This window comes from Vulpes vulpes, chromosome 6 (genome assembly GCF_048418805.1).
Source record: "Vulpes vulpes isolate BD-2025 chromosome 6, VulVul3, whole genome shotgun sequence".
Taxonomy (NCBI): Eukaryota; Metazoa; Chordata; class Mammalia; order Carnivora; family Canidae; genus Vulpes; species Vulpes vulpes.
The window spans coordinates 30,332,170-30,339,662 of record NC_132785.1 but is presented as its reverse complement, the minus strand read 5'-3'; positions in this window follow the sequence as shown (position 1 = coordinate 30,339,662).

The window sequence follows — 7,493 nt, the reverse complement described above, 5'->3', positions numbered from 1 at the left end:
CACAGTAAATGTCATGGTATATTATTCATAACAACACTGAATCCTGTCATTATCTAAATTAGTCCCCCTCATTATAATAACCAATGATACCTCCAGGGCTTCTGTGTCCCTGACAGTGACTGAGCACAGGTCAGAAGTGGTCTGTATTATAACCATTGATGGTACCAGTATCTCCCTCCACAAGAGTGGGAGAGAGATCCTGCTCTCATCATGCTATAGCTGCTCCCTTTTCTGCCAATGCCTTATCCCCTTTTGTAGAACAGCTGCTTCCAAGGCAAACTTTATCATAGTTCTCCATGAAGAAACAGTCTCAGATGGCCATGAATGGCATCACATAACTTGTCCCCAGTTGTAGTCCAGTGTTCCAAAGGCAGCCAATTCACAGACTGTTCAGAGGCCTATACCATGATCTGGCCTCAGAAGATGAATTGTGCCAATTCCAGTCTCTCTGTCAGGAATGTGATTTGTGAATCATAATGATAGGAAAGAGGCCAGCCATGGGAGCTAAAACACAGTTTGCTTAGGAGAAAACCATGGAGTTGTGTTGGTGGTATGAGGTCATGACAGACCAAGGTCATGAGGAGGCAGAAATGATGAGGAAGATGCAAAGGCAGAAGCTATGAGTCAGCAGAAGATATGAGCCAGGGAAGAGATTAGCTGATCAGTGTATGAAGAGTCCGTCTCCAGCTACTGGAGAATGGCAGAGTCAAGGGAGTAGTAGCAGAACCACATTGATGGCAAAGTCCTAGGACGAGAAGTACTAGTGCCTGCTGCTTGAGGCCCTTGGTAACTGGGCATATGAATGGTCCTGATCTCCACGAATCTAATTCTATCTTTTCTTTTCCATGTGAAAAAGGACTGTTGGCTTCTCTTGGGTTCCCTAGTATGGATCTGTAATAGGCAGGGCTTTCCGGAGAAACAGAACCAATATTATACATATGTGCACATATCTGTACATATATGCATATATACAATGTATGGAGAGGTATGCATATATATCATTGGGGGAGATATTGATTGACTTTTTAGGAACTGGTTCACATGATTGTTGGGACTAGAAAATCAGAAATTTGTAGGGCTTGAAATTCAGGTAAGTGTTGAGGTTGCTGTCTTGAACGTAAATTCCATATAGAGCAGCAAGTTGGAAACTTGGACATGGTTTCTATGTTGCAGTTTTGAGGAGTATCTCTTTCTCTTTTGGAAACTTCTGTCTTTTCTCTTAAAGCTTTCAACTGATTGGATGAGCCCCACCTACAATATGGAGATTAATCAGCTTTACTCGGAGTCTATCTAAATATTAATCACATCGAAAAAATACCTTCATAGAAACATCTAGATTGGTGTTTGACCTACTAATTGGGTACCATAACTTAGCCAAGTTGACATGTAAAGTTAACCATCACAGAATTCTTACTAAAAATCTCCTATTGCTTGAGGCAACTTTAATTTCTGTACTGTTTTCAAGTTTTTTTCAGCTAGTAAATGTTGAAGAAGGATCTGAGCCCAGCAATCTGACTCAAAACTTGCATTTTCTGCCACTAAGAGCTTACATCATTTTGTCTTGTATCTATTATTTACTAATTTACTTCATAATTTAGGGACATTAGTTGCGGGCCCTCCTAAATGGTTGGGATGGTATTAGGTTCTGGAGAGACAAAGAGTAAATAATTAAAATATATAATACTATATATTAAATAAAATAATTAAATATGATTAAAATAATTTCTTACATAATACAATATATTAAATATATTTTAAATATAATTTAAAAATATTTTAAAGGTAAAATCAGATCTAATGTGTTGATAGACAAGAATGGAAGGCATGATGAGGAGGGACAGCAATTGTGGTTGGGAGGTGAATTTAGGGAAGGTTACCACCAGGCAACAGTGGATGTCAGATTTGGAGGATGAATCAGCATTAACCAGTTAGAAGGAGAGAGTGGAGAGTGGTAAATGGAAGGATGTGGGGTGAAGGGCTACTGTGGGCAAAGGGACCAGCAGGTACAGAAACACATGGTCTGGAGAGAACAGAGCATATCACTGAAATGAGAGCTGGAAATCTTGATTTCAATTCCTTGAAATAGTGGCTTGCATTTCTTTCTTTCTCCATCAATTCCATTTAACCCTCAGCTACTTAGGGTTGAAGTCTTATATATGCTAGAGTCCTTATCTAAATTATTGAATAAATGATCAAATTACTAATAAAGAACACACATTTTATCTTGAAAACCAAATTCTTCCATAAGCCTATTCGCTGCCTTCACAGACCAGAAAATTGAGATCAACAGGTCTCACCCAGTATAATAACTCTTGTTCTTTCAAATTACCTTTTGATGATGATGATATTTCAATTTTTGCATAGATAATCCCCCCTTTTTATTTTTTAATTTTATTTATTTATTTATTTTTGTTCATATGTATTCTTTGATCTTTTTTAACCCATGCCCCCCTTTTTTGCTTTTTTTATTATTATTTTTAATAAATTTATGTTTTATTGGTGTTCAATTTACCAACATACAGAATAACACCCAGTGCTCATCCTGTCAAGTGCCCCCCCCCGTGCCCATCACCCATTCACCCCCACCCCCTGCCCTTCTCCCCTTCCACCACCCCTAGTTCGTTTCCCAGAGTTAGGAGTCTTTATGTTCTGTCTCCCTTCCTGATATTTCCCACACATTTCTTCTCCCTTCCCTTATATTCCCTTTCACTATTATTTATATTCCCCAAATGAATGAGAACATATAATGTTTGTCCTTCTCTGATTGACTTACTTCACTCAGCATAATACCCTCCAGTTCCATCCACATCGAGGCAAATGGTGGGTATTTGTCGTTTCTAATCGCTGAGTAATATTCCATTGTATACATAAACCACATCTTCTTTATCCATTCATCTTTCGATGGACACCAAGGCTCCTTCCACAGTTTGGCTGTTGTGGCCATTGCTGCTATAAACATCGGGGTGCAGGTGTCCGGGCGTTTCATTGCATCTGTATCTTTGGGGTAAATCCCCAACAGTGCAATTGCTGGGTCGTAGGGCAGGTCTATTTTTAACTCTTTGAGGAACCTCCACACAGTTTTCCAGAGTGGCTAATCCCCCCTTTTTAAAAAGGATTTTTGTATATTCATTTGAGAGAGAGAGAGAGAGAGAGAGAGAGAGAGAGAGAGGCAGAGACACAGGCAGAGGGAGAAGCAGGCTCCATGCAGAGAGCCCGATATGGGACTCCAGGATCACGCCCTAGGCCAAAGGCAGGTGCTAAACTGCTGAGCCACCCAGGGATCCCAGTCCCCTCCTTTTAAAAAAGATTTTATTTGTTTATTCATGAGAAACAGAGACAGGCAGAGCCACAAGCAGGCTCCCTGCAGGGAGCCCAATGTGGGACTCAATCCTGAAACTCCAGGATCACACCCTGAGCTGAAGGCAGAGGTTCAACCACTGAGCCACCCAGGCATCCTAGATAATCCCCTTTCTGCATAGACAATCAAGTACTGGTCATGGCTCTGAAGTAGGTGGGCAGAGGAAGGGCCTGAAGACTGTGTGGAGACTAGGTCCAAGCATTGCAATGCTGCAGTTGACCTCGGGGAACAGCTGCCATGGACAGCTCCTACTGGCAGGCAGCAAATAGGAAAAGAGGAATCTTGGAGTTCAGTTTGATGAGAACCAGTGGGCCATCTGGAGGACCAAGGGGCAAGGTGGTGAATTGTGATGAGAATTGCAAGATGTGTATGTACCACACATGTGTGAACATACATGTGTTAGGAATTTGTCAGGTCATGGATTTTTTTTTATTTAAAGGAGTGTTAATACAAAACATTGATACAGAGACTGTTACTGTGGCTTAAGTAATATTAGAAAGCTTTGATTTTTTTCATTATGTGTTTTAAAATTTAGAAGGAATTGATTAATTCGGTTTAATTCGATGCACTGCTTAGAGGCAATCAACTAGTAAAAATATATGACTTTTCCCCTCATATCCCAAAAACTTTGCACAAGTATGTACACAGGTACATATACAGTATTAGCACTATACAGAATGATGACAATAATTAGCCATAACTCACTTTACCTAACTACAAGCTTACAGTAAAGTGTAGCCCACAGGTTCGTATGGGATTCCAAATCCTTTTCAAGTTGATATTTTTTAGGTTCTAAGCTTGGAGCTGCTATTGATTATTATTTATGAATTAATTCTTTAGTTTTTCTGAGCCACAATTTCTTTATCAGTAGAGTTAGGGACCAAAGTACTTGATCTTTCCAATTCATAAAATGTTGTGTTCATCAGGAGTTCATATTTTAAAAAGCACTTTAAAAAGTCTATGATTTCATACATGTAGAAGAAGTAGAGCTAGCTTTCATTCATTTATTTATTCAATATATTGAACATATTATAATGATCAGATATGTATAATTACATATGTATAATATATGCTATGCTAATTGCTGAGGTCACATTGATGAAAAAGAAAGATGTTCCTGTTTGCGTGGTCTCCTTGAGGGGGTGAAGACAATCAAAAGATGCTTATGGTGTCCATTTTACCACTTAATAGTGTACCACTATTAATACACTTAATAGGTGTGTAATTTCAGGTGGGTGTAAAATGGAAGGTAAGACTACCTTTTAGGACTATATCACAGGATGCTTATGAGAATCAAATGTGCTAACTGTTGCAAAATATAAAAAGTGATATACAACCATGGTTCTACTATGAAAATATCAAATGGAAAGGGAAAAGGAATTAAGAGAAGTTTGAACCATGAAAACTTCCCCAAAGGATAGGGATAAAGGGTGAAAAAAAGAGAAAAGTAGAAAACTGACAAAGAGGAGGGTGGAAAAATGAGAGGAAGTAATGCCTGGGAAATATAAACTAGTTGTATTAAAAATATTTTCCAGGGGCTCCTGAGTGGCTCAGTTGGTTAAGTGACTGACTCTTGATTTCAGCTCTGGTGGTTATCTCTGGTTCGTGGGATGGAGCCCAAAGCTGAGTTGACCACACACCTTGCCCCAGTAGCACTCTATGCTCAGTGGGGAGTTTGCTTGAGATTCTCTTTTTCTCCCTCCCTTTTTCCTTTGGAAAAAAGAAAGAAAGAAAGAAAGAAAGAAAGAAAGAAAGAAAGAAAGAAAGAAAGAAAGAAGAAAGGAAGGAAGGAAGGAAGAAAGAAAGAAAGAAAGAAAGAAAGAAAGAAAGAAAGAAAGAAAGAAAGAAAGACTTTTTTCATGAGAGACACAGAGAGAGGGGCAGAGACAGGCAGAGGGAGAAGCAGGCTCCATGTAGGGAGCCTGATGTGGGATTCGATCCTGGGACTCCAGGATCACACCCTGGGCTGAAGGCAGGCGCTCAATCGCTGAGCCACCCAGGCATCTCAAGGCCTTCCCTGCTTCAAAATAAATAAGTCTTAAAAAAAACTATTTTTCAGATTTTGTCTCATTAAATATATTAAATTCACAGGTCTTATTCCAGCACTATTTCTTTCAAAATGTGGGTTAAAAGTACATTAAAAAGAAGAAAAAGACCTCTCTAATTTTTGTATTCAAAATATAAGTTAGTTTATTCCTACTTTAAAGAAAGAAGAGCCAGTTCTACAAAAATAGTCCGCATTTGCACTTTATCCTGAGCTTGTCTTTTTGGCAATTGGCTCACAAAGATCTTTTTGCTCGGATCTTGGGGAAGGGGCGAGCGGTGCTGCAGTACAATGATTCTATCCTGTTGAGCATAGATTTGTAGCCGGGCACACATTCTGGCTAAGATTTGACACCAAAGCTTCACATTTAGAAAGAAAAGGTCTTGCTGTTCGAGATAACAGTTTCACTGATTTTGTTGAAAGAAGTTAGGCAAGATTAAAGGCTTTGCTGATGCAAGAACAAAAATAAGCTAGGAATCTGGCAAATGTCGAACGGGATATTTTCAAAGTGAATATGATACCTTTCTTTTCAATTTTTATGATTTTGCTAGTCACATTTCGGTTGAAAAATCTAATCTTGTTCCAAGGCTAAAAGGATAAATTGATACCCTCTTGGCAACAAGGAAAATGTGTAAAGGCAAAACTATTTATTTCTACTCCAATGCATGAAGAAATTGTCATTTTTATCAATAAATTTAATTAGCATGCCATTGTATTTGAAGCTTTCCTACAAGTAAAGAACATGTTTGTGAGTAGTTTTGCTAACATTTATCTAGTCCCCTCTCTTCTTTGGTCATCAGCATTTTGATTAATGCTTTAGAGCACTCTTGATTTAAACTCTAATCATTATCTACTTTGATTATGTCATGAATCTCAAAATATATTACTGAAATAAAACCTTTGATATTCAGGGCAATCTTTAATGATTTGTCTTCCTTTGGAATGACCAATTTTAAAGAGAAAAATGCTGACTCATATTCACCTTTCCATGCATACGTTATTTTATGACAATTTTTCTGAGCATGAAAAATTTCTTCTTAGAGCAAAAACTTGCAGGAACACAGGTGCCAGGGCTGAAGCATCTACAAGTAGATTGTCTAGAAGGGAACAGGTTATCTTAAATTTATGCTGCAATCAAGAATAAAGGTAGATAAACCCTTTTTATATTGTCACCACAGGGAGGAAAAGGACAAATGAATACTTATGGCTTTGTATCTTTTCTTACATATCTCACCAGAAAAAGATTTTCCCGGTCACAGCATCTTTGCTAAATTAATCTCCAGAGGGACACTGGTGTTCAATTGAATCTTTCTAAGATTTTACCCTGGTGTTCTAAAAAGAAAAATTACTCAGGGTGGTATGTTTTATTATTATTTTTTGAATAATATGAGGAATAGTTCATAAAATATTTTGGTCAGCAAGTGTTCCAGAGCCAGTCTTGGAGATTAAGTTGTCAAATTAAGACAGAGAGGTTATAGAATCCTTGTCTGAGGTGGTTTAACTGTTACTGTGTCAAGCTGAAAAGTGGCTTTATGTTAATATTATTTCAGAGAATGAAACATGGAATAACTACAGTTTTGCTTATGCTCAGCTTTCTCATTTTAAAGTGAGAGGATAATCTTTTATGGAAAAATTTAAAAACATTGAATTAATCTCTGAAACGTGAAGTAAAGAGAGATGATTTTTTTTTTCCTATAGCACACACATGTTAACTTTTTCAATTGTTCTGCGAAAAAGATATATTTTCACTTGGTCTATTTTTCTTTTTCTTTTTTCTTTTTTTTTGCTCCATTTTTGAAGCTAATAAAAAAGGTATCCATTCTCCTGGTAAAGTTTCAGCGTGAGAAAAATTTTGTCATACTTTTATGCTACCTAGAAATACAATGATTGATAGCATCTGAGTCACTTTGGGATTTAGAAGAATGAAGCAGAAAGTTCTGTGTGTGCATGTGTGTTTTTTCTCTTTTTTTCTCATTATTTTGCACAATTTTTGCTTATAATTTTAAGACTGAACCTCATTTCAAACATCAGCATCAAAAGTTGACTTACTTGTAAAGGCTTATGACAACAATTACATTATTTTTATGTATT